Below are 9,301 nucleotides of genomic sequence, written 5' to 3' on the forward strand. Positions count from 1 at the left end.
TGATTAATATCACCTATGTGATATTATGTAAAAATGAAGTTTATGAATCAACATATATTAAATTATTCCATTAATTACTAGTAATATGAACAGAGGGCATTGCTGCCCACCTTTCTTTGTAAAGGATTGACTCCTTGTAATAACCCTCACCTGGGCCTCTTCCCAGGAACCTATGGATTCTTAATGTCTCTAGTTATGAGCCACCTCCTAGCAACCTCGGCTCTGTCTGGCCTACAGTTACCCCATTACATTGAAACTTTCATGCCCATAGTATCTTCTGGAGGAGAGTAGCTCCTTTTTGTGTGTGTGTGTGTGGGACATGGGGCTTGAATACTGGGCCTGGGCACTGGAGCCCCAGTCATTCATTAGATGGTGATGATATCATATGCATCATCTGCTTGTGGCTTATAGAAGAAAGGGAGGCAGGACTCTTCGCCCCTGTCTGTGGGCTCTTGCTGGGGCTGGATGGCAGGCAGCAGCGGCACAGGAGGCTCTGCAGTGGGGTTCTCCAGGGGCCCAGGCGCCCCAGCCTCTTCAAGGACAGGCTTCAAATTTTCTTGAAGATGCACATCTTCACAGCCTTGCTGCTCCTCCCTGACCTCCGTCTTCAGGGGGACTGAGAGGTCTGAGGGGGCCTCGGCAGCAGGGGCCTGGGCGGCTGCCAGCATCCTGTCCTGGCACTCTGTGCTCTCCCCTGTAAGGCGCAGCAGCAGCTCCTTCAGCTCCTTCCTCTTCCTCCTCCTCTCCTGGGACAGCTGGCTCACACACTGTTCTTTCTCCTGACACAGCTTCTCCAGGACTTCTAGCTGTTCTTTGTACAGCACGATAGTCTCTTCCATGGTGGTCAGGTGTTGGGTCAGCTGGCTGCAGCGATGGTGGAGGTCGTCCACGTGACTCTGGGGGTGCCCCTTGCCGGCCAGGTCTTCGGGGAAGCAGATGTGCAGCTGCTTCTTGGGCACCTGTGTGTCCTGCTTCCTCTTGCCGAACAGCCTGTGGATGCAGCGCTGGGGGAAGGTGGCCTGGCTCTCCAGCTTTCTCTGGCACTGGGCTGCCAGCTGACTCAGGCACCCGCAGCGGGCCTGCTGTTCCTGCAGCTGCCGGCTCATCCTCACCTTCCTGCCTTCTGCGATGGACAGTGCGTCCATGTAAAAATCCCACATGCTCTGCGGGTTGTCTACGTCCTCTGGGACAGTCACATCATGGGGAGTCGTCTCCTCACCCTTGTCGTCTTCTTGGCTCAGGCCTTCATCTTCCCTGGGGAAAGCCAGGGCGCTCAGCTGGGCCCGCAGCTGCGCATTCTCCTGTCTTGTTGCTTCCAGGCACTTCAGAGTGTCCTGTAATTTCTCCCTTTCCATCTGCGCCAGCAACTTGCTCTGCACCTGCTCCTGCTTCAGCTCCTCCATCAGATGGCTCTGCTTCAGCAGGTGCTGCTGCAGGGCCTCCTTCTCTGACATCAGCTGCTGGCTGGTGGCCCTGTGCTGTTTGCAGGTGGCGCTCAGCTCCTGCACCTGGGCCAGGTACTTGTCATGCAGCTCCTGCAGATCCTCAGCTGCTTGGCGCTTGAACTCAGCCACATCTTTTCCTTCTTTGAATTCCTCCTCCAGCTCATGCAGCTTCGCCTGCAGGGTTGTCTTCTCCTGCTGCTCTGTGTGCAGGATGCTGGCGAGCTCCCCCTTCTCAGTGCTCAGCCTCTGCAAGGCATCCTGCAGCTGGGCCAGCTCTTCTTTCAGGTGGCGGTTGTGCACCAGCGTGCGTTTCAAGGTCTCCTGTTCCTTCTCCATTGTCTCCAGGATCTTGCACCGGTCCTCGGCATGCTGTGCCCATTCCTCAGCCTTCTTTTCCAGTATCCACAGCCGCTGCTGCTGCTCCAGGTTCTGGAGACTGAGGCTCTGGTTCTCCTCCACCTGGAGGTGAAGTTGCTCCTCCAGGATCTTGAGCTCCTTCTGCAACTGCAGGGTGTGGGCCTGCAGCTGCTGCTCAGCCTGAGCTGGCCCTGCAGGAGGTTGTGGGGGCTGCAGCTCTGACAGCTGCTCTCTCAGCTCCACCAGCTTGCTCTCCAGCTCCAATACCTGCCTCACCCCTTGCTCTTTCTCCTCTCTCAGCTGGCTCACCTGCTCTAGCAGCTGCTGGACTTTCTCCTTCCCCGTGCAGCTCTCCAGCCTCAGGTCCTCCGCAAAGGTGTCTCTCTCCTCCTTTAATCTTGCCACCAACTCCTTCATGTTGTTGAGTTGGCTTTCTAACTCTGCCCGCTCCACTAGTTCCTCTTGAAACTTGTGGATTTTCATTTTCATGTCGGCCTTCTGTGTCAGGAGCACTTCCAGCCTCTCCTGCAGCTCGGTGTTCTCATCCTCCAGGTCTTCAATACTTCTGGTCTTTTCCTGGAGCTGCAGCTTCACGCGATTCAGGGCTTTCATGAGCTCTACGTTGGTGTTCTCAGTTTCATTCTGCGTGGTGTTGACTGCAGACAATGTTTCTAGCTCTGTTACTCGCTGCTGTGCAGCCTGCAGGCAGCTGGTAAGACCCTCCTTCTCCAGTGCTCTTTCACTGGCCTCTTGCTGCTTGTGGGCCAGGGCAGATTGTAATTCTGATTTTTCTCTAATCAGCATCTGTATCGACAGCTTGTGCTGCTCCAGCTCTGCTTTCAGGGCTTCGTGCACACAGGCCATCTTCTCCTTGTCTTTCCCCTGTTGATCCTGCAGCTCTTGGATCTCAATGCAGAGCTGCTGCTTTTGTATTGTGCTGGAGTCCAGGGCAAGTACCAGGTGTTGGTTGTGTCTCTCCAGGTCCTTGGTGTTATTGGGACCTGCGACACTCTGGACCCTGGCAGCTGTGACAGTGCCCAGGGGTGGTGGAGGCTCAGGGTCTGCGTGGTCTTGGGCCGCACCCTTGAGTAAAGGACAGTCCCCAGCGGTGTTTGTCTTGGGGTTACCTCCTTCTTTCATTTTCCTCTTCTTGGATTCTGCAGGTCTAGCAGGACCATTCTTCTGCTGGTATTGTTGCAGAAGTTTCCTTCCTGCAGCTACTTTTTTTTCTCTTTTTTTCTCAGACATCCCAGCACTGGGACGGCGAAGGTGGGGGGGCCACATTCCCAGGCTGCCTAAACTCAACTCTGTTCTATCACCAGTAACTCGAATGTCTACCTCCAACTATTTCTTCAAAATCAGCTCAATTTGCTCACTCACCACTCACCACCTCTACCTCCTTCAACTGCTGTAGTGGTGTGAGCCAATAGAGGGGATCCCAGTGCTACTAGGCAGCATGGAATGTGGGCGTGGCCTCAACTCTTATATCCCATTGGTCAGAGAAACATGACAAAATGGGAGGTCTGGCCAGAATCTTCTCATCCAGGCAGAACAACCAAGGTCCAATAACAGCTGCACCTGCAGTCCCCCCTATCTAGCCCCACCCACATCGGGGACAGTTAGGGACCAGCTCTAGCTGGGAACCTGCACAGCTCTACTTGTAACTTTACATGACCATGACCTCCATCCCACAATTCTAGTCCCAGATTATCCTGTGTTATAGACAATCATGATAAGGGCTCAGGAGGTGGCATCCCAGGATTCAGGTGGTGACTAACAAAGGGACAACAGGGACAGTGCATCCCTGTAGAGTCCCTCTCCTCATTTTACAACTTGGTTCCAAATATTTCTGTCTTAGAAATCTCTCCCTTAGGGCTAATTGGATTTGGCAAGTTCATCTTTCCCTGTGAGTTCATATCCTGTATCACCCATAATCGCCTCTCTGGAGTTCACCCCATCCTTGTTCTAATCCTTTGATGTCTTCTTGTGGCTTTTAAGATGGCCTCCTGGAAATCAGTGAAACACTGCATAGTTTGCTAACAGAAGATATCTGCAAGACCGAGATTTGAACCCAGGCAATCAGAAGTCAGAGAGACTCCACCTCCAGTGAAGGAGCAAAAAGTGAAGCTGGGAGTATATGTCCAATGATAGAATTCTTGCCAAGCAAGCAATCCCAGTTAGTTCAATCCCCTGAGTTCAAGCCCTGGAATCTCTAAAATTAATCCGAAAAAAAAGACAAGAAAATACTCATTTACAACTCTAAATTTAAATACTAGCAAGCTTTCATGCATCAAAACTCCTAAGATTATCCAATCCCTGGTAAGTCATGCATGTAATCCTAGCTAATCAGGAGGCTGAGATCTAAGGATTGTACTTCAAAGCCAGCCATGGCAAGTAAGCCTGTGAGACTCTGATCTCCAAGAAACTAACCATCCTTGAGCGTGCGTGCACACAGACACACACACAGACACACACACACACACACACACACACACACACACAACAGGTCAGTTATATCAACTTAAATAATATTTTATGGGCAAAATTATATGTGTTTTCTAAAGGTGTAAGTTGAGCATCAGAATAAAGTGGAACTGTGCAAACTGGTGGGATGTTAGAGGCATTGGCCTGGCAGCTGCATTGTCTCTGGAGCAGCTGAGGCCAGACAGCGCTGTCACTACCAACAGCACTGCAGACGGGTAAGTGTCTGCAGCGGAGTGAGCACTCTCCCCAAGAGGATCACAGCAACATTGTTCAAATGAGGCAACAGTGCAAGCAACAAAGAGAAATAGGAAACATAAAACTCTCCTGGCAAGTCGGGGACGGTGGTTCATGCCTGTAATCCTAGCTATTCAGGAAGCAGAGATCTGAGGATCACGGTTAAAAGCCAGCCCAGGCAGAAAAGTCCGTGAGACTCTTATCTGCAGTAAGCCTCTAGAAAACCTGATGCAGCATTGTGGCTCAAGTGGTACAGCGCTCACCCTGAGCTGAAGAGTTATGGGAAAGCACCTAGGCCCAGAGTTCAAGCCCCATGACTGACAAAAACAAACAAACAACAAAAAAAACTCTCCTGACATAAGGAACCTATGTAAATAAATATAAAGGGTTGAGAAATGGGTGCTTCACATTGATTTTAAATTCTTTTGTTTACCTTGGATATGTCTATTTTTAATCCTATAAAATATTTCTATTCCATCCTATTTATTCATCGACAAACATAAATACTTCTTGTATAACATTTATATATTTTAGAATGCATGGTTGTTTAAAGCTAAATCATTGAATGGTTTGAAGTAGGTCAGACATCTTAGTACATTCAGTATTTAATTTGCTGCAAGTGAAAGTAAAGGTTAGAATGTACCTCAGTTTTCTATTTTAATGACTAAGTAAATTCAGTTTTGAATTATATTAGTCAGTAAATTTTGAAAAACGTGCAAATGAGCTTTGTAAAAAGACTCATTTGCTCTTGCACATCTTTTTAAAAACAAACACATCATAGGTCAGAAAATAAAATTTTTAGGTATAATTTGTAGAGAGGAATCGGTGATTTAAAAAACATTATCGCCTGCTGTGTGTGTGTGTGTGTGTGTGTGTGTGTGTGTGTGTGTGTGTGTGTGTGTGCATGCGAGTGCACATGCTCACGCCAGTCTTAGGGCTGGAACTCAGGGCCTAGGTGATGGTTCTGAGTTTCTGTGCCCTGGCTAGCTCCCTATCACTTGAGCCACAGCACCCCTTCTGGCTTTGGGGTGGATAATTGGAGATGAGAATCTCATGGACTTTCCTGCCAAAGCTAGTAGGATCCTCAGATCTCAGACTCCCATGTAGCTAGGATTACAGACATGAGCTACCTACCCATCCTACCTACTGTTTTCTAAATAGAATTTTAAAAATCATGTTTAAGTAGTTATACAAAGAAGTTTTAATTCAACTATGAGTTTACTACATGCTTGTATTTGTTTAAATGTCTAGCATTCCAGCCTTAAAAATGAGAATGTATGGAAGTGGTTTCTAAAGTCTCTTCAATTTGCAATGATGGATTTCACCCAGGTAATGTGGTGCCATCCTGCCATTCCCAGTGTGATCAGGTGAGTAGTAATGCATCTATGTTGCCCTCTAGTGGCAACAAATTAAAGAGAATTAAAAAAAACTATTACACAGAAAAGTCATTTAAAGAAATAAAAAGGCCAGCAGGGATAGACAGCAAATCATCTAGACAGCAAGAGGAAAAATAAAATAGGACACAGGGGAAAACTATAGGAAGCACTTAGATAAGAAGATTCAGGGGCTAGGAAGGTGCTCAGTGATAGAGCGCTTGCCTTGCATGCATGAGGCCCTGGGTTCAATTCCTCAGCACCACATAAGCAAAAAGAAAAATGCCGGAAGTGGAGTTGTGGCTCAAGTGGTAGAGTGCTAGCTTTGAGCTGAAGAGCTGAGGGACAGCGGCCAGGCCCAGAGTTCAGGCCCTATGACCAGACCCAAAAAAAATTAAAAAAAAGAAGATTCAGACTCAGTATTTACAAAGCAGGCTTTCAACAATGTTTTCATGTTTGCTAATTTAATCTTCTTGAAAAACTCCAAAAAGATAGTACAACCTCTGGTTTTACACAGAGCTTTTCAATGGAAGGTCAAAATAATGTGCCAAATAATGTAATCAGAAACTATAGGGGAAGTGATTGATTCCAAAGTCAATGCCCTTTTACTATCAGGTTACAAGCAAAGTTGGGGACATTGAAGATAGGTTGGATGAAGTCATCCTTTATTCCTTACTGGGATGCGACATCAGGTTGGCTATCCACGTACTTATGGTTCCTATGGATCGGGAGGGGAGGGGTGGAGTTTGCTGATGACTCCCAGGTTTGTAGCCCACTCTTTCTAGAATGTACTAACTCATATCAGTAGAGTGGGAACAAACCAAGAAATACTGTTAAAATTGTTCCTAAGGAAGTGATTTTCATATCTCAGGTTCTGCAATGCCTATCAACCACCCGTAACCATTTTCTATCCCCTAGACTTGAGAAAGATTACAGCCTAATTCCTCTCATTTTCCCACTGCCTTTATTTTTCTCTATCAATTTCATGGCTTATATTACTGTATCTATAGCTAAAGGCTAGAGATGGGCAATGCTTGGTAAAATATTATTCTGATTCCAGGAATACATATACACTGTGAATCACTTTAAGAAATGTTTTTAAGGAATGAAGCAAGACTTGTGACAGGGAATGCCTATAAAATTCCAAATGGTACTTGTGAATTTCTTTCTAAAACTAATCATCTAAGGTAATATATATATTTTCTTCTGCTGGAGATCAAACCCAAGGCCTTCCACATCGAAAGTAAGAGCTCTATTATGGAGCCACATCCCCAGTCTTTTAAAATTAAATGAAAAGTGATGCTGGCTACCCAGGAAACTAATATCTAAGGATCACAGTTCAAAGCCAGTCCTAGCACAAAAGGCCCTGAAACTCTTATCTCCAAGTACTACCAAAAAGACAGAAGTGGAGCTATGGCTTAAGTGGTAATGTATGAGTCTTGAAAAAAATATCTCAGGGAAAGCACCCAGGCTCAGATATTAAGCACAGGACCACACACCCATGAAAGAAATGCATAGATAGATTACTTAACATACATCATAAGAAATTTTCTGTCAAGTAGTTCTCACTACAACAAACCTCTACATGATCATTTGACTTAAAACTTGAATAGATATTTTGTTCTAAAAAATATTAAGTACCCAAATAATTTGGAGCCAGGCACTGGTGGCTCACACCTATAATTGTAGCTACCCAAGAGACAGATCTGAGGATTACTGTTTGAAGCCAACCTGTGCAGGAAAGTCCACGACAGTCTTGTCTTCAATTGACCACCAAAAACGCCAGAAATAGAGGAGTGGATCAAAGTGGTAGCACAGGAGCATTGAGCAAAAATGTCTCAGGGACAGTGCCCTGGCCCTGATTTCATGCCCCATGATTAACCAAAAGAAAACACAAATGTGAGTTCTTTGCTCATATACTGTTCTCAATATATTATTTATTCCTTTATTATCTCTTGTACTGCCCAACACCTATCCTTCCTCTTGATACTATTTATACATTCGTGTCATCCCTTTGTAAAATTGCAATTTGTTTTGAGGAAATACCGGTTATTCATCACTGAAGGTTTTTTGCGGCTTGAACTCTGGGCCTGGGTGCTGTCTCTAAGTTCTTCAGCTTAAGGATAGCATTCTACCACTTGAGCCCCAGCACCACTCCCTGCTTTTTTTGCTTATGTGGTGCTGGGGAATTGAACCCAGCAGAACAATTTTCCCTCCTGTTTGACAAGGAACTACTGAGCTCACTCATTTCTCCTGCTGAGCTGTTGCTATACCAGTGAAACAGGTGCATGGAGGTTTCTTTCTGGTTTTTACACAGTTGGAAAGAGCTGTCCTGACTGCACACACTTTTCACAAGGCAGTTCTGAGACTTCAGACAGACAGTGAGGAAACTGGGGCTTCTCAGGGAGCTCTACCCATTACAGCTGATTCTTTTCTAGGATTAGCTGAGCAAATCCATAACCAATTATGGTCAGTATTTCTACTTTTACTGCTTATGATCAAAACATTTCAGTAAAAGCAATGCACGGCTTATTCAAATACAGTTAGCACAAGAGAGAAAAGTCTTCCTAAATTCAAAGAAAGAAATGGTTGAATCATTTGATATAATGCCTATACCATATGTAGCTTATAAAAGAATGAGAAATGAATGCGCTTGATGTACCACCTGATACACATTTATGGAAGATGTAAGATATATTAGTGAAATGATTTTTATGTAAACAGTTATTGCTAAACATTTTTCTCAGCATGTATTTAGCTGTGCCCCACAAATTTTGGTATGTTGTATTTTCAGTTTTATTCAATTAGATGCATTAATACAATACCTTCCCTGGAGACTTCCTCTTCAAACTCATGGGTTAATTACAAACATGTTTAGTTTCTGAATGTTCCAAAGACATTTCTGTTCATGATTCCCAGTTTGATTGTATCTCACTTACAGAGCAAACGCCGCATGGGCTAGCTTGAAGAAGCTTGAACCTCAGCCTCCCCAGTGGCTACAATTATAGGAATGAATCAACAACACCCAAACATGCTAACATATACAAAGACATAATCATTAGTTTTAATTTTCTAGGAAAAGAGCCCAAATGTTTTCCACTTAGATATCTAGCAAAGTGAGCTCAACTCCAGTGCAATACCTGAAAAACACTGTTACTCAGCTAAGCCAGCTGTTCTTCCTGTAGAGGATAAGTAGAATCCTCTAGGCCTGATTCCCTTAGGTCACTGATTCCAGAGCAGGAAATAAATTGCCTGGGACATATTTGCACCTAATACAGTCATTCCCTCTTCTCAATGCGTGCGTGTGTGCGTGTGTGTGCGTGTGTGTGCGTGTGTGTGCGTGTGTGTGTGTGTGTGTGTGTGTGTGTGTGTGTGTGTGTGTGTGTGTGTGTGTGGTGGGGCCTGATC

The 9,301-nt window shown here is 45.6% G+C and overlaps 1 pseudogene; it reads right to left on the reverse strand.

Annotated features, from left to right (window-relative positions):
- Positions 1-365: 365 nt before the first annotated feature.
- LOC138836044 (golgin subfamily A member 2 pseudogene) lies at positions 366-3,050 on the reverse strand (annotated as a pseudogene).
- Between the last annotated feature and the right edge of the window lie 6,251 nt (positions 3,051-9,301).

The sequence above is a fragment of the Dipodomys merriami genome, unplaced genomic scaffold, assembly GCF_024711535.1.
Source record: "Dipodomys merriami isolate MVZ:Mamm:240054 unplaced genomic scaffold, mDipMer1.0.p SCAF_10, whole genome shotgun sequence".
Lineage (NCBI taxonomy): Eukaryota > Metazoa > Chordata > Mammalia > Rodentia > Heteromyidae > Dipodomys > Dipodomys merriami.